The sequence below is a fragment of the Heterodontus francisci genome, chromosome 7 (assembly GCF_036365525.1).
Source record: "Heterodontus francisci isolate sHetFra1 chromosome 7, sHetFra1.hap1, whole genome shotgun sequence".
In the NCBI taxonomy this organism is placed as follows: Eukaryota; Metazoa; Chordata; class Chondrichthyes; order Heterodontiformes; family Heterodontidae; genus Heterodontus; species Heterodontus francisci.
Genome location: NC_090377.1, coordinates 97834744 through 97853573, shown reverse-complemented (window position 1 = coordinate 97853573; position 18830 = coordinate 97834744). Strand labels below are relative to the sequence as shown.

The 18830-nt window shown below is 42.2% G+C and overlaps 1 protein-coding gene across 2 annotated transcripts in view; it reads right to left on the bottom strand.

The window, feature by feature from the left end:
• The window catches only part of plcl1 (phospholipase C like 1), a 546809-nt gene that overhangs the window by 286986 nt on the left and 240993 nt on the right, over nt 1–18830 (bottom strand). Inside the window, exon 2 of one of the 2 annotated variants that reach the window (XM_068035701.1) lies at nt 11303–11390. The exons of the other annotated variant lie outside the window; for it this stretch is intronic. The gene's annotated coding sequence lies outside the window, so the exon portion shown is untranslated. The remainder of the gene's footprint in view (nt 1–11302; nt 11391–18830) is intronic. 2 annotated transcript variants of the gene reach the window in all.

Below are 18830 nucleotides of genomic sequence, written 5' to 3'. Positions count from 1 at the left end.
CCACAACAGTTCATCAGTTTTCCTTCACTCTGCAAATACTTCTATATTTTCAGAACAGTATTAGTTCACAGGCTCGTCTAACAACTGCAGTTCTACTTACTTTAATACTTCTGGATTTACAGAGGCTTCTGGTAGCTTAGGAAATGATGGGAGGCTGGATATTAACCAGCACAACTTTAGCAATTGATAGACTTGAGAAATCAGAAACACAAATTCAGACAAAAGTAAGCAGTTGACCTCCTGCATATTAAGGTGGTAATACCTTACAGCAGGTAATAAGGAAGGCAAATGGAATTTTGGCATTTATTGCTAAAGGAATAGAATATAAAAGTAGGGAAGTGTTGCTGCAACTATACAAGGCATTGTCAGACCGCACCTGGAGTATTGCGTACAGTTCTGGTCTCCATACTTCAGGTGGGATATAGTTGCATTGGAGGCAGTTCAGAGGAGGTTCGTTAGATTGATTCCAGGGTTGAGGGGTTTGTCTTATGAAGAGAGATTGAGCACTTTAGGCCTTTACTCTCTAGAGTTTAGAAGAATGAGAGGAAATCTAATTGAGGTATATAAGATGATTATGGGGATTGACAAAGTAGACGTAGAGAGGATGTTTCCTCTTGTGGGGAAATCTAGAACAAGAGGTCATAGTTTTAGGATAAGGGGTAGCAGATTTAAAACAGAGATGAGGAGAAATTACTTCCCTCAAAGGGTCGTGAGTCTGTGGAATTCACTACCCCAGAGTGCGTTGGATGCCGGAACATTGTGTAGATTTAAGGAGATAGACAGATTTTTAATTAGTAAAGGGTTATGGAGAACAGGCAGGAAAGTGGAGTTGAAGCTGAGATGAGATCAGCCATGATCGTATTGAATGGCGGAGCAGGTTCGAGGGGCTGAATTGCCTACTCCTGCTCCTAGTTCTTATGACCTTATGATCTTATGACCTCAGGATAAGGGGTAAGCCATTTAGGACTGAGATGGGGAGGGATTTCTTCACCCAGAGAGTGGTGAACCTGAGGAATTCTCTACCACAGAAAGCAGTTGAGGCCAAATCATTAAGTATATTCAAGAAAGAGTAAGATATAGTTCTTAGGGCTAATGGAATCAAGGGATATGGGGAGAAAGTGGGAACAGGTTACTGAGTTTGGATGATCAGCCATGGTCGTATTGAATGGCGGAGCAGGCTCGAAGGGCCGAATGGCCTACTCCTGCTCCTATTTTTCTATGTTTCTAATTAGGTTATAATTTCCAATGTTTTGAAATGTGACTTTGAAAAGTGAATCATTTAACAGCTGGGCAGGTTCAGTGGGGGTTGTTAACAAGCATGGCATCTTTTGCGTTGTATTTCCACTACATTAGGCCAACTCTTCCAGTAAAAATAACAGGAAGATCACATCTGCATACCATTATTAATCTGAAAATGGCCAGCAAATTCAGGGGATGAAGAGATAGCATATGAGCTGCGAATCTCCAGAACTTGCTGATCAATTTATGGCGCTCCATCACTTGTTTCTACAAACAGCATCTCACCCTCAGCCTTCTCATTATTTTTATGAACTTGCTAGATGTGCACATTAATTATCCATTAGTCTCACAGAAAAATGTTAAGCTCATAATTAACAGCAAAAGAACCTTTTAATGATGTAATCATTGTTAGTGCAATGCCAATCTATCTCTTCGGTCCAGGCAGCGAACAATTTAATCTGTTGAGTCACATTCCCGCATTTAGTAATTTCTTTAGTGATTATAAGCATTTCAAATGTTTAATTTTTATATGTATAGTCATGGTGTCAGAGAGTCATTAAGGCAATGAAGGATGCCATTCGACTTACTGAGTCCATGCCAGCTCTCTGTACAGCAATTTAGTCAGTCCCATTACCCCGCTCTATCACCTTTGCCTAGCAAGTTTATTTTCTTCAAGTACAAATTCCTTTTGCAATCACCGATTGTCTCCACTTCCACCACCCTCTTAGGTTGTTCCAGGTCATTACCACTTGCTGCATAAAAAAGTTCTTCCTCACATCCTCCCTGCAACTCTTGCCCAATACCTTAAATCTGTGTCCCCTAGTCCTTGTATCATCAGCTAATGGGAACAGCTCTTGTTTGTCCATCTTCTCTAAACCTGTCATAATCCTGTCTGTACACCTCTATCAAAACTCCCCACAACCCTCCAACCTAACCTTGTAGCTAAACTCCTTCATTCCTGGACCCATTCTGGTAAATCTCCTCTGCACCCTCTCAAGGATCTTCACATCCTTCCTAAAGTATGGTGACTAGAACTGGATGCAATACTCTAGTTGTGGCCTAACCAGAGCTTTATAATGGTTCAGCATAACATCCCTGCTTTTGTACTCAATACTTCTTTATGAAGCCCAAGGTCCCATATGCTTTTCCAACCACTCTCTCAATATGTCCTGCCACCTTAAAAGATCCATACACATGAACCTCCCTCTGTCTCAGCATACACCTTAGAACTGTGCCATTAGGACTATATTGCCTCACCCTATCCCTTCTGTCAACATGCATCACCTCACATATCTCTGTATTAAATTCCATCTGCCAATTGCCTGCCCATTCTGCTATGTCCTGTTGCAGTCGATTGGTATCATCCTCACTGTTTGCCACACTTCCAGGTTTGGTATCACTGGCAAATTTTGAAATTTTACTCTGTATTCCAATATCCAAGTCATATATCAAAGACAACACAGTGGCACAGTGGTTAGCACCGCAGCCTCACAACTCCAGCGACCCGGGTTCAATTCTGGGTACTGCCTGTATGGAGTTTGCAAGTTCTCCCTGTGTCTGCGTGGGTTTCCTCCAGGTGCTCCGGTTTCCTCCCACAAGCCAAAAGACTTGCAGGTTGATAGGTAAATTGGCCATTATAAATTGCCCCTAGTATAGGTAGGTGGTAGGGAAATATAGGGACAGGTGGGGATGTGGTAGGAATATGGAATTAGTGTAGGATTAGTATAAATGGGTGGTTGATGGTCGGCACAGACTCGGTGGGCCGAAGGGCCTGTTTCAGTGCTGTATCTCTAGCTAACTAACTAAAATCTGTTATCCTGCACTGAACCTTGGGGAACACCACTATCTACCATCCACCAGTCTGAAAAACAACTATTTATCACTACTTTTCTGTCCTTAACCAATTTTTAATCCAAGCTGACACTGACCTTCCTATTCCAATGAGCCTCAATTTTGTTAACCAGTCTTTTATGTGGACTTTGTCAAATGCTTTTGTAAAATCCACATAGACAACATCCATTGCATTCCCTTTATCAACATTGTGATATTTCTTTCAAAATTTCAAATAAGTTAGTCAAACACAATCTGCCTTTTACAAATCCATGCTGGCTCTCCTTAATTAACTCAAACCTCTCTCAGTGCCTGTTCATTTCTTTTCCCTGATTATTGTTTTTAAAACCTTATCCACCACTAATGTTAAACTGATGGGCATGCAGTTATGAGGAATGTCCTTACACCCTTTCTTGAATAAGGGTGCCACATTTGTCACTCTCCAATCCTCTGGCACCTCCCCCATATCTGGGGAAGATTGGAAGATGATGGCAAGTCCTTCCACTATCTCCACTCCCACCTCCCTTCACAACATGGGATGCAAGCTATCTGGACCAGGCTGCTTATCCACTCTAAGAATAGCCTTTCCAGGACATTCTGCCTATCAATTTTCACCCCATCCATTACCTCTACCATCACCGCTTCTACCGATATTTTGTTGAATTCCTCTTCCTTAGTAAACACCGATACAAAATACTCATTAAGTATTCTAGCCTTGCCCTGTGCCTCTAAGCATATATCACCCCCTTTGTCCTTAATAGGCTCCACCCCGACTCTTATTACCCACTTACTATTTGCATGCCGGTAGAAGATTTTTAGGTTCCCTTTATGTTAATTGCCATTGTATTCTCATATTCTCTCTTTGCCAGTCTTATATTCCCCTTCACTTCCCCTCTCAACTTGTTGTGTTTGTCCTAGTTTACCTGACATGCATCATACACCCTCTTTTTTGTTTCATCAGATTCTCTATCAACCTTGTCATCTAAGGGGCCCTGGCCTTTGTTCCTCTGTCTTTCCCTCTTGTTGGAATGTGCCTAGCCTGTACCTGAAACATCTCTTCCTCAAAGATCACCCACTGTTCCATTACAGTTATTCCTGTCAGTCTTTGGTTCCATTTTACCCTGGCTAGATGCGCTCTCATCCCACTGAAGTTATCCCTCTTCCAATTTAGGGGTTCTGCTTTAGATTGTTCCTTGCTCTTCTCCATTACTAATTTAAGCCTTATGACACGATAATCACTTTTACCCAAGTGTTCTCCCACAGTCACTTGGCCCATCTCATTCCCCAGCACCATATCCAGTAATGCCTTCTTCCTAGTTGGACAGAGAACATACTCAGGAAGTTCTTCTGAGCCTATTTCACAAATTCCTCCTCCTCCTTACTCTTTAACATCCCAAATGATATTTGGGTAATTAAAGTCCCCCAATATTACCATTCTATAACTCTTACACACGCCTGTGATTTCCCTGCAAATGTACTCCTTGAAATTTTTCTCACGATTTAGAGGTCTATAGTATACCCCCAGTAGTGTGATCATCCCCTTTGGCTTCTCAACACTAACCAAATGGATTCTGTATTTTCCCCCCTCAAGAACATCCTTTCTTTCCAACATTATAACGTCTTCCCTAATCAGTACTGCTATCCCACCACCCTTTTTACCTTCCCTATCTTTTCTGAACACTTTATATCGATGAATATTAAACATGCAGTCCTCACCAATTTTAAGCCACGTTTTTGTTATTGGCACGACATTGTATTTTCCCACATAGTTATTTGTGCTTGTAACTCACCAACCTTATTGACCACATTTTGTGCATTTACATACATGCATTCTAAACCTGCCTCTGTATTCCTCATGGTCCTTCTTAGTCTGCTCCTATCTATTATGGTACTACTTCCTTCTCTAGTACTATCCAACACTCCTTTACGCACCTTATTCCTCTTTTCTACTTAAATTAGCTGGTGACCACCCCCCTACCAATTTAGTTTAAACCCTCCCCAACCACACTACTGAACCTCCCTGAGAGGACATTGGTCCGAGTCCTGTTGAGGCGCAACCTGTCCCTTTTGAACAGGTGCCTTCTGTCCCAGAACTTGTCCCAATGACCCAAGAATCTGAAGCCCTCCTCCTGCACCATGCCTCAGGCCAAGCATTGATCCTCCCTATTTCTACTCTCACTGGCGCGTAGCACTGGGAGTAATCCAGAGATTACTATCTTTGAGGTCCTACTTTTCAGCTTCCTCCCTAGCTCCTGAAAGTCTGACCACAGAACCTTAATACCTTCCCTCTCTATGTTGTTGATACTGATGTGTACCACAACTTCAGGTTCATTGCCTTTCCGTGCAGAATATTCTGCACCCTCCGTGATGTTGCTTACCCTGCCACCAGGAAGGCAACACACCATGCAGGACTAATGCTGACAGTTACAGATACAGCTGTCTGTCCCCCTAACTATGGAATCTCCTATAACGATTGCATTTCTACACTTTTCTGTTACCCCCCCACCACCCCCCCCCCCCCCCCCAACCCCGTGCAATCTCTTACCCATCCAGGAACAATCCAGGAAACTTTAAGAATCCCTGATACTCCTCAGTGACCCCAGCTGCCCCTCAAGCTCGAGTTCAAGCAGCTGAAGACGCTTCCTACACACACGTGTAGCTGGATCTTGTTCTCATCTCGATGGCAGGTTTCATGGTTGGGGGGTGGGGGCGGAGAATTGGGGCAGAATCGCCCGCCATGGAACCCGATGCCAGGAATCCCAGTTCCGATTCTCGGGGGCAAGATAGGCCAATGATTACTTTCACGCCCAGAGGCCAAATAAGGGCCTCATCCCAGCGCCGCTAGAATCTTAGAGGCAGGAGGGCCTCCGCCGCGCAGGGAGGACACGTTGGAAAACGAGGCACTCTCCCTGCGGGCTTGGGGTGGGGGTCCCTCCTTCTTGGGCAATTTGTGTCGCCAGGGAACATCTCTCCCCTTGGTCCGAACGCCCACCGCCCATCACACCCCCTCGCCGGGGCCTTCCGGACTGACCCTGGCAACCCCGCCTCACTTACCCCTTCTCCTGGGTTCCAGCATTGGGCCTGGGTCCGAGGCCTCTGCAGTACCGGCAGTGGCCACTGCTCCCAATGGCGCTGCCAATACTGCTGGGCTGCCAGGGGTGGGTTCTCCGTCTCAATTAAGTCTTTAAAGGGACGGGGATCCCGTCTCCTTAAACTTTGAATGCAGAAGACTGGAGGAAAAAAATGCAGAGGCAGAATTCCCCCCACCTTTTGGGCCTGGCACCAAGAGCCCCGTCTCCTGCACAAAATCCAGCCTCTGCACCCCCAAGACACATGAAGTGTCCTGAAATTCCCACATGGCGCAGGAATCACAAGCAACAAGATTCAGTTGCTCATCCATGATCTAGAAAAAAAATTCTACTCCCCCTTTTAGAATTTAGTTAGTACCTTGTTTAAACTATTAATTTTAATTAATGCCTCTAGACCTCAGCTCTCATGTCTCATTGTCTCCCGCTCCCCCTCTCAGACAGCTCCTTGTTTTTTTTAAAATAGAACAAAACAATGCATTGTGAAATTTAACAAGGAAGAATGAATGATTTGTGCTTGGCCAAGAGCAGAAGGATGCATTTAGTGAAGGAAAGTTTGATGAGTACTCACATTCTTGGATGTTACAGTTACCAAGCACCAATGAAGGTCATTGCAGATACTAGTCTGGTGGAACTAGGAGCAGTGCTAGTACAGACATACGCTAGAGGACCAAGAGTTATCGTTTATGCAAGCCAGTCTTTGACGGACATGGAGAGCCGATATTCTCAGACAGAGAAAGAGGCTTGGGACTGGTCTGGAGCTATGAAAGATTTCATGCATACTTGTTTGGAATTGAATTTGAGTTGCTGACAGACTATAAACCACTGGAGGCGATATACTCTCTTAGGTCAAAACTATGTGCTCGGATTGAGAGGTGGGTACTTAGACTTCAGCAATACAAATGCAAGGTTTGTTACATTGTGGGGAAGGTGAACATTGCTGTTTAGAGATACAGCACTGAAACAGGCCCTTTGGCCCACCGAGTCTGTGCCGACCATCAACCACCCATTTATACTAATCCTACACTTATCCCATATTCCTACCACATCCCCACCTGTCCCTATATTTCCCTACCACCTACCTATACTAGGGGCAATTTATAATGGCCAATTTACCTACCAACCTGCAAGTCTTTTGGCTTGTGGGAGGAAACCGGAGCACCCGGAGAAAACCCACACAGACACAGGGAGAACTTGCAAACTCCACACAGGCAGTACCCAGAATTGAACCCGGGTCGCTGGAGCTGTGAAGCTACAGTGCTAACCACTGTGCCACTGTGCCGCTATTTTGCTATCAAGACTACACAAGACAAGGTGGACACGATGTAAGGGTCTACACTAGAGAGGGAAGCTGAATCATTTGTGCAATTTGTAGCAGTACACTTGACACCCAGAGCAATGACAACTAGGGAGATGAAGAGAGAGAGAGTCAGACAGAGATCCAGAACTAGAAGACATCAGGCGGAGGATCCAGGCAGGAGAGTGGGAGAAGTGTATACACAAGTCCTATGTTGCTGTGATAGATGCAGTGGGAAAATTGTGCTCAGAGGCAACAGACTTGTAGTACCAAGGCAGATAAGGAAGGAAAGGAATGGTGCCATTGGCTCATTAAGGTAATTTAGGAGTGGTCAGTACTAACTAGAACCAGAGAACCACTTACTGTTTGGAAGTAAAATCCGCACCAAGGTGCCAAAATCAGAAACATCACTGATGATCAGGAGGTTCGAAACCATGATGCTGAGAAGAAGGGTGTGTCAAAGTTTTATGCAGATCATAGAGGGGTATTAGAGAGTCTGTTGTGATGCCAGGTGATGAAGTGTTAGAAGAGAAAGTCCGAGCAAGATGGACACAACATTCTTTCCAGAACCGTATAACATTATTTCCAAGACTGGAAATAAGGTGATTGTGGGGTCAAGAGAAGGAGTAGAATATGACAGAAATATGTCTTATGTCAAGAAGTATCAGCATTGCAGTAGTTTTATGATGCAGAACCCAAAGTCTGAGCTAAGTCTGGTTCCAGATCAAGATGGGGAAACAGCAAATAGCAGTTTGACATCGAGATGAGGTTCAGATGGTGGCAGGGACAGATGAGGTGCTTGGGCCAAGGACTAGAGACTCCAGTTTCTGACAGCAGGCTGACAGCTTGCAGTCTGGAGGCACAGATGAAGACTCATTAAAGAAGGCAGATACCGTCAAGTCCAGGGACGATAACCAGAGTTCCTGAGATTACAGGCAGAGCCAAGCATCAGAGGAGACCACCCAATGTGCATGTATTAATTTGTGTACTACTACAAAATAGTGGACATGTTTTCATGTTTTATAAGGAAGGGATGTCATGATGATAACTGAGTATTATGCTCACTTGTATATTAGATACAATACGGTCAATGCTATACTAGTTAGGAAGTCATCTGACCTGGGGGTTCAATGGTCAGATAGCACATGTTGAAGGACTCTATCTGTAGAGTAAAGATGGCTGGATAAATGAAATAAATGAAAGCAAGTTAAACCTCGGCCTTGCTAAGTGTCATCACTGGAGGATCCGACACAGCACCTCTTCCCTCACTGTACCAAATTCCCTGGGTTTAGTACTCTCCAGAAACAGACTCCGTAGAACTGGATGGAATTTATTTTCTTACTTTCCTTTTCTGTCCCTTTTTCTCTCTCAATCTAATCTTTCTTTCCCTCTCTATTTCTCTTTTGTACCTGATTTGACTTTAATTCACCCTACTTCTCAGTTGTTTCTCTGTTTCTTTCTCAATCCTTAGATCTAATTGGTTAAGGAGATATACACTGTGACCCCAGATGCCCTTGTCGTCGCCACGCATGTCACAGTGCAGTATATAGTCCAACTGAAGTGTGCAGGTAAAGGTCTAAATAGCGTTCATGGCACGAGATGCCCTACTCTAGCAAGATTTGGCCCATTATTTTATAGATCAGGTTTAAAACAAAACTGGAAAGCAAGGATTACTGTTCATTTTTTGTTAGGTTACAGGTGGACTATTGAATGAGCAGAGAGTATTTTGATAAATGAAATTACTGACTACCAACCTTTTAGATCTCCATAACTGATTCTCTTTTAAATTCAAGAGTGCTCACCACCTCATAACAGCTTGTTTTAGTAATTAGTTACCAAGACAGTATGAAACTACCAAGACTTCAAATAAAACAAAGAATACTTGATGGCTGCCACAATGGTGTTATGGAGAAAAGCACTCAATAAGCCATAGAAACCAGTTAACTCCAGGTTCAAATATGAAATATGGAACATTCAAATCTTCCTCAGCACCCCTCACAAGGACAAAGAGAAACTGCCAGAGTTCTGATTGCTGACTGCTATCTAGTGATCTCTGCTGTTTAGTGTGCTTATGATGCACGGAAATAACAGTACCGGATTCAACTCGACAATCAAAAAGCCTGCCTAGACTCGTACATTAAGAATAGTCATTTGTCAGGGAGGGGTACTGGAGGATTGTCCCTGCTAATAGAATCATATCCCAAACAACAATTAGAGAGGAGAGGAGTGAAGAAAATTGGGTGGGTGAGGAAGGAATATACTTTTGATTGTTGAAAGCATTATGAAAAAACATCAACTAGGCATGAATTTTATTGTGATACAGCAGTCAGTCCTAGATCCTTAGAGGAAAAGGGGGAAATCATTATCAACTTTGACCAAGCTTTTGGCGGCACAGTGGTGCAGTGGTTAGCACTGCAGCTTCACAGCTCCAGCGACCCGGGTTCAATTCTGGGTACTGCCTGTGCGGAGTTTGCAAGTTCTCCCTGTGTCTGCGTGGGTTTCCTCCGCGTGCTCCGGTTTCCTCCCACAGCCAAAAGACTTGCAGGTTGATAGGTAAATTGGCCATTATAAATTGCCCCTAGTATAGGTAGGTGGTAGGGGAATATAGGGACAGGTGAGGATGTGGTAGGAATATGGGATTAGTGTAGAATTAGTATAAATGGGTGGTTAATGGTCAGCAAAGACTCGGTGGGCCGAAGGGCCTGTTTCAGTGCTGTATCTCTAAATCTAAATCAAAACCTTTCCTAATGTCTCCTTCTTTGCCTCTATCAACTTTCTTTATCCAAACAGGGAAATAGAACAGGGCGTGGGAGCTTACAGCTGTCTGTCACATCAGAAAGATACCACAGTGGATGTCTTAAGTTTGCAGTCATTAACCTACAGCCTTGCACTATCCACCAATCTCGCCATCTCTAACTACATGATTTCCTAGTTGTATGGCTTGCTCCTTGTATTATGCACATATTCTCTGTAACATGACTGAGTGCATTAGGTTTTGGCTAGTATTTGAGGGACATCTCCCAGGTGATGTTAGACAGCTGGTGTTATAATTCTGGTGGTAATATCCTGGTAAAGTGGACAAAGTGGTTTTGAAGTACTACATGCAAGTAATTGCTGTTAGTGGAGAAGATGACATATATTGTAAGACCTCGAGTTAGTGTCTCCCCTCCTCAACCAACCAGAGTGAAAGGTTACTTTCCCCGTTATTAACTTTAAAGAGTGAAACATTGTATCCATAGTGCTCAAAAAAGAAAAGGGAGACTGCTCCATATGTTCCTCACCTACCCTTGCCTGGTTACACAACTTTTTCCAGCACTGTTCTGCAGTCCTGGGTGCCACTGCCATCTCCTTCTACATGGCAGACAAGATCTTTTTCTGAGGTTTCCTCCCAAGGGAACTCAGCAATCTCTCTCTCCTTAGCTCCTTTTTGTTTAGCAGTATCTGTAGGTCAGTCGCTGTAAAATGTTGAGCCTTTATTTTCTTCGTTGCAATATCCTGCTCCCTTAATTTGAGTACCTCTACCAGATTCTCCATTTGGACATTCTTAAAAATCAGCACAAAATCACAGAAGAGTCATCCATTACAGCTACCTGAGAGTAAATTCATTGTGCCAAACACCTTCTTCCTATCTGCTGGTCCTCCAGCCTGCTACAATCTTCAGTCAAGTTTGGATATTAATGGTTGCACTGCTAATTTCCAAGCTCCCCCAACCCACTGCTTCTGTGTTACATGGGATTTGCGTTAATAAACTTCCAGCGGATATATACATAAGTTGACTCTACAATTTACAATAAGGTCAATATTGAAAAGCAATGGTGGGCACCAGTCCCAGCTCAGCAACGCCACTCACCGTAAGTGGCCCTGCCTAATTGTGGGGCCTCAATTTTCATTTCAGCATCATCTCTATGGAAAGTCCGATTACATATTTTGAGATGTTTCTGAAATACACAATAGTAAGTAGATATATAAATGCCTGTCTTTCTTCTATATTTAAAAGTAAATTGTTGGCCATGGAGTCACCAACATTGTATGATCAATATTCATCCAGCTAAAAATATGAAATGCTACTTTTTGTTCTTCCCCAATAAAGCCAGAATTTGCAACATGATGATAGTGTTACAGACAGGTGGTGAGGGTTTTGGGTGGTTCCCACTTTTCACCTCCCAACTGACTGCAATTGTGTTCTTCTAAAATGATCAGTTAGTCCCTAAGTGTGTTTTTAGGGTCAAATAAACAGACAAATAACAGGTTTTCTGGTTAAAAAAAGTAACTCTTTTTACACAATTCCCAAAATGGTTGCAACCTCAATCACGAACACATTCACACACACGCATACACAAGAATAGATAGAAAGAAAAAGGGTAAGTGGTTGAAAGTGAGGTATTTGTTGGTGCTTCATGGTAAACCTGTTGAATCTTTAAAGTCTCTTTTAAAGGTGCAAGTTGGGTGTTTGTAGTCTTGAACTTGTTGTAGATTTCTGGTGGTTAAGACTTCAGACTGGAGGTGGTGGTCACTTTCAGTTCTCTGCTGCAGCAAGTTGAAGTGTAGAGTTAGCAGCAGGGCTTCTTCTTTGTTTAGGCTGGATCTCTTTCCATAGCCTCTCATTGTGATGTTGTTGTGATCTCTCCCGCTCACTCCAGAGAGTTACCTTTTCAAGGTAAAAATTCATCACATTAGAGTTTCATAGCTCGCTCCTCTGTTGTGACCACACAAGGGGCCAGGATATCATAACCGTGGCTACTGAATAATGTTTGAATGGGTACTATTCTGTTATGATGTTACTACTTCACACTCATGCATCCTGGTTTTGTTGTAAGACATTTATCCTGGGGTGGGGGGGGGTGCGGGTGGTTGCGGTTGTTAAGACAATCACCTTCTTTGTCTCAGAAGAAACCCATTCAATTCAGGAATATCTCTTGATGGATTCTGGATGTGTGTAGTTGACGCTTCAGTCTGGAATGTATTGTCCTTTCGAGACAGTGAGACAGTTTTTGAATACACCGGCCAGGCCATCTGACCTTCGGTGGCCATCTTTGTAACATATTGTCTACTTTTTAAAAAGAAAACTCAATTTCAAAGAGTCCGCATTAGATCAAGCTTGTATCTTAAAAGTTAGGAATATGGTTCATCTTTACTGGGCATAACAATAGTAAATTACAGCAGTGTGTCAAGATTCAGATAATAAGCATTGTGGGATAGATTGTGAGCCAGAGACAGGCAAAACAAACTGGATGTTTAAAAAAACACTTTTTAGATTTTTAATTTTTTTTTAAGTGTATTTTTTTTAGGCTGCACATTTCCTGAAATCAGGTTACCAGTTCCTAGGCTTCTCCAAATATTACTCTTCAAACTTGCATTAGGACATGTGCAGCAGCCTGCTGACATTTTGTCCTTCTGTGGGGACGTGCCTTACTTCCACTCTATGGTGAGATGTCAGTATTTCAACATGCTGAGCCATGAACCAGCCTGCATAAACTATTGTAAAGAAGGTTAAACTGTTCCTTGATGGACTCCTGGTATCGAATCAGTTTTAAAGCAAATGTTTGTTTCTGCTTAAAAATCCATATAACAATTTCCTTCATTCTCAATAATTCAAAAAGCAATCATTCCATAATTTTGCAAGATATGTAACCTATTCTCAGCAGCAAATATATTAACTGTTAATAAAAAAATAAATTGTGCTTGATCACTTGCCACAACAGGGTAAAAGGAAAAAACTTGCCTGTATATAGTGCCATTCACATCTTTAGAATACTCCAAAGCACTTCACAGCTGAGTGTAGTCACTATTGCTTTGTAGGAAAATGCAGCAGCCAATTTGCACACAGAAAGGCGCACATACAAAAAAAGAAATAAATGACAAGTTAATCTGTTTTGGCTGAGGGATGAATACTGGCCTGGACTAGGATAGTTCCTTGCTCTTGTTCAAAAAGTGCCAATCTTTCAGATCCAGATGGCAGATTGTTCCTTGGTTTATTGTTGTATCTGAAAGACAGCACCTCCAACAATGGAGCACTCCATCAGTACTATGTTAAAGTGACAGCCCATGTCCTGAAGTGGGGCTTAGAACTCTCAATCGTTTGACTCAGAGGCAAGAGTGCGACCACTGAGTCAAACTTTATTAATATTGTGCAACATATATAAGAAAATGTGTAGATCTCACATTTTACAGACTTGTTTCCTTCCGTTGCAAACTGAATGGGGATAAAACAAAAACTGGAACTAGCAATGCATTAATTCCAAAGATAAATACCTCTCACAGCTATGTAGCTAAATGTTCATATTTTTAATTTATAAAATAATATAAAAAATCTTAAGGTTAGCATGTTCTTGAAGATCAGGGTTGCTTTCCACTTTTCTGTCATGGTGTTTTACAGGTGTAAATGCTTGCAGCTTCCAATAGATACATAACTAACAACAATCACAACAAACCTGCATTCCAGTACAAAATATATTTTAAAGAATGGATTCAAGTATAAATCTTGAGATAACCATGAAATTTCCATTGCATCATTTAAAAAAAAACAAGACTTCAGTATGTGACTTGCTTTTTCATGTTCTCCTCAACTAAGCCTGGTCACACTGCCATCTCCCAATCAATGCCAGCATTCTGTAGAAAGGAAGCCTCCCAGCAAACAAAAACAATAAAATTAGAAAGAGGAGAATAACTGATGCATTTTGGAAGGAAACATGGCTAATATTGAAACATTTGAACTCCTGGCAGTGCTTGTCACAGTTCCAACAAGGTGCTGGGTTGGTCTGAAAGTAGACAAACAAATGGAGTCACCCCCACAGGAAACCTGGCATCACAACTTTGGTGTAACTTGGCAATGACCAGTGGGAACTTTTTGTTCAGTAAACAAGACAAGTGCTGTATTTATAATCCATTCATTATTTTTCGTGATTGGACAGTATTGACAATTTACAACACTGAACTGTCTATTTAATTAAAACTGATGTTGTACAAAAATGAATTTAATACTTTGAATAAACAGATTTCACTCTGTATGCCATAAAAGGTACAATTATTCTAGAAATGTTCCTGAAAACACAATGTGCCAAGTTCAACACATGCATAGAATTTCTTTTTATTCTTAAGTACGAAAAACTGGAAAACAGATAAAGGCTGGAATTTTCCCAGCCTCATGGAGGTGGCTTAGAAGGTGGCAGAGGGCCGGGCATGAAAATTTGGAACGCAGTACGTCGGGTTAGCTCCCTGATGTGGTCCTGGTTCTGTGAACTTTTCCTGGAGGTGGGCTCCCAGCAGCAATGGCCACCTGCCCGGCAACAGCAGATAGCCAATTAAGGTATTTAGAAGAGCAATTAGCCCCTATTTTTGCACTTCAATGAAATTTTATTAAAGTCACACGGGCCAAACGCTCTGTAAGGAGGCTGCAACACATCAGAAGCGGTTTCACAGCGGGAGGTCAGTGCGCCATCATATCATTTTGCGCATTTATGTTTAAAGCAGCATAAAGGTTATATGCGGCACATCCGCAGCCAAAACCCTTTATCTGGAGGCATTTTCCCAGCAGACTGATGCCCAGGACAGTTCTGGCCCTTAGTTTTTGCATGCCATTTGGACCATTGGGTGAGCGCGTCCATCTTGTGGAACCCTCCTGCTCCCTATCTGCGTGAGCAATGCTCACCTTGCCCAGCGGGGCAGCCAGCCTCCGATCCTCCCCTTAGCCCCTCCGATTGGCACTACCGTGTGCCTCCTGCTCTCCTTAATTGGACAGCTAACAGGGACGCAGCCTACTAATTGGCCGTCTCCCTTCAAATTAAGTCAGCAGGCATCCACCGAAACACGGAATTGGTCCTAATGTTAGGTTCCCAACACCCACGGGAAAATTCAGCCCAAATCGAGAGGAACTGTTCAAAATTTAAACGTGTCCTCTACATTTGAAAAAGGTAATGAAACAAATAATCTAAAGAAAATTATAATGATTGTAAAATATACTTCATTTTATACTTTAGTATAACCAGAATGCAATTTTTATATACATGTGAAATTAATAATATTGAAAATCTGCCTTCATTTTTCTTTCATAAACGTTTATTATTTTATCCCTTCCCCTCTTTGGAGTCTCTGGAATTACACAGCATCCCTGTTTAAGACAGCAGACAGGCTATCTGCACCCACATTTTGGACAATGTTGCTCAAGCTATCACATCAGTATGGGGAAGCACCTAACCTCTATATGGTACAGTCTCTAATGGGACAACTGAGCAGTGTCACTGTGCAGGAAGTCCCCCACTACACTGCTTGTAATTGAGAAGCTATGGCCTAGAAGTTTGGGCACTTCCATTTGTTGGTGTTTGGGGTATGAAGGGTAAATGCCCTGAGGCTCAATGGTAGAATCCGAGGTGCTCCCAATATTGAGCCACATTATAATGGAGCCTGAAAAGCAGAATAGTCAACCAGCAAACAGTGCAAGATCAGGCCGCTGTTACTGTCGCCGCAACCCTAGGATAAGTGTGTCCAGGGATCGCGATTGAGCTGGCAAGCCTGGGATTGGGGATCTGGGAATCGCACAGTCTGGAATTGGGGAAAGGATAGAAGGCCTGGGACTGGGAGGAGCACTCCTGCAGGTTAGTAAATGTGAAAAACATCCCTTACTAGTCACAGGTGATCCCACGTTTACATTTCCCTGAGTGTAGCTGGTGTTGGCATGGGTTGCCTCACGGCAAACCAATCTTGAAGTGAGGGGCCTCAAACAAGTATTAGGTGCCTTATTTGCATATGTCTTTTATTCTTTTCCAACTATTTGTGGATGATGTACATCTCTCCAGAAATGTGAGCGCTTCCTGCCCACCATATTGGAGGCTTAGTAGGCCAGTTACGGCTTGAGAAAAAGGCATAGCACAGCTGAATTTATAGGCCATTGTGCTGCACAGTAAAACAGTGCTACCCTGCCAGATTCACAATATCTTAATGTAGGTGAGAAATGCAATTCTGCACACTTGCAATCGCTGAGGCTATGCAACAAATGTGACATCACCTGTACTGCAACATTCCAGCCATTCCTGAGACAGACCAAAAAGAAGTAGAGCTGGATATTTTCAAACTAGTATCCTTTAGAGGAATGAAGGTAATTGTATTTACATTATATAAATCTATGAAAGGGCAAAGGAATGTAATGAAGTGGATAGATCTTTCAAAAAGCCAGCACAGGTGAGATGGCCTCCCTCAGTGCTGTAATATTCTAAGAATCAATTCCGCCATTTATAATTTTTTAAAGTTTGCGACATCTTTAAAGCAACTAAAACATCAATGCCACATTATTAAAAATAAAAAGGAAAAAAACTGTCAATGTTGGAAATCTGAAATAAAAACTAATTCCTGAAAATATGCAGTAGATTGGCCATCTCTATAAACAGTAATCACCGAACAGAATCACAGAATTGTTACAGTGCAGAAGGAGGCCATTCGGCCCATCATGTCCGCACCGTCTCTCCTAAAGAGCAACTTACTCAATTCCATTCCCCTGCCTTCTCCCCGTAACCCTGCACATTCTTCTTTTTCATATAACAGTCTAATTTCCTTTTGAATGCTTTGATTGAACCTGCCTCCACCACAAGTACTCTCAGGTAATGCATTCCAGACCTTAACCACTCTTGTTTTTCCTCATGTCACTTTCGCTTCTTTTACCAAATACTTTAAATCTGCGCCTTCTCGTTCTTGATCCTTTCATGAGTGGGAACAGTTTCTCCCGATCTACTCTGTCCAGATCCCTCATGATTTTGAATACCTCTATCAAATCACCTCTCTGCCTTCTCTTCTCCAAGGAAAACAGCCCTAACTTCTCCAATCTGTCTTCATAACTGATGTTTCTCATCCCTGGAAACATTCTCGTTAATCTTTTCTGTACTCTCTCCAATAGCCTCACATCTTTCCTAAAGTGTGGCGCCCAGAACTGGATGCAATACTCCAGCTGAGGCCAAACCAGTGTCTTATACAAGTTCAACTTACTTTCCTTGCTCTTGTACTCTATGCCCCTATTAATAAAGCCCAGGATACTGTATGCCTAATCAACCACTCTCTCAACCTGCCCTGCCACATTTAAAGACTTATGCACATATACACCCACGTCCCTCTGCTCCTGCATCCCCTTTAGAATTGTACCCTTTATTTTATATCGTCTTTCCAATACCAAAATGAATCACTTCACATTTTCTGCATTGAACTTCATCTGCCACTTGTCTGCCCATTCCACCAACTTGTCAAGGGCCTTTTGGAGTTCTACACTATCCTCCTCACAGCTCAATGCTTCCAAGTTTCGTATCATCTGCAAACTTTAAAATTGTGCCCTGTACACCAAGGTCTAATTCATTAATATATGTGAGGAAAAGCTGGACCCTGGGCAACTCCACTACAAACCTTCCTCCAGCCCGAAAAACATCCATTAACCACTATTTGCTTCCTGGCACTTAGCCAATTCCATATCCATGTTGCTACTATCCCTTTTATTCCATGAGCTATAAGCTTGCTCACAGGTCTGTTGTGTGGCACTATATCAAACGCCTTTTGAGAATCCATGTACACCACATCAACAGCAGTAATGATCGGTTTCTATCTATGTACTAGCTTTTATGATTCATGTACCTGGATACCCTAAATCTCACCAGAATGGAGTGCTCTTTTGACACCTGAAACATCAGGGTGTCTTTTATATTTGTCAATGCTGGCAGATCTGCTGTGTACTTTGTGTATTCTCTTTTTTATTGTAATACATTAGTAAGATACTGAAGAATTATGTTATACAAAAATTAATACCACCATTTCACTGAACATGATGTAACTCACTCTGTAATCTCAATTATAATGAAAATTTAATCTGGGTAAAGTGCTCATTGTTAACTACAAGAATTTGCTTGCAATTTTGTTATTTATAGAGGTAAGAATTTATCTGGTCATTATGTACTGTTTAATGTTGATTGTTCACATGACTATATGGATTTTAAGAAAGTGTTTTCTAAAATACCACATAAAAGGTTGGTTCACAAAATTGAGACTCATGGAATAGTAGGGTCAGTATCCAATAAGATTTTTTTTTAAAAATTGGCTCAAGAACAGAAAACAGTGAGTTGTGGTAAATGGTTGTTTAATCAGACTGGAGGATGGTAGAAAGTGGTGTTCCCCAAGGATCACTGCTGGGATTACTGCTTTTTTTTTGCTATTTATAAATTACTTGGATCTTGAAATACAGAGTAGAATTTCAAAATTTGCCGATGATACCAAACTTGGAGATCTGGCAAACAGTGAGGATAATATGAACCACCTGCAACACAACATAGATATGCCAAGTGGTCTCTTTCTGTGCTGTAAACTTTCTATGATAAGCTAGTAGAATGGACAGAAAGGTGGCAGATGGAATT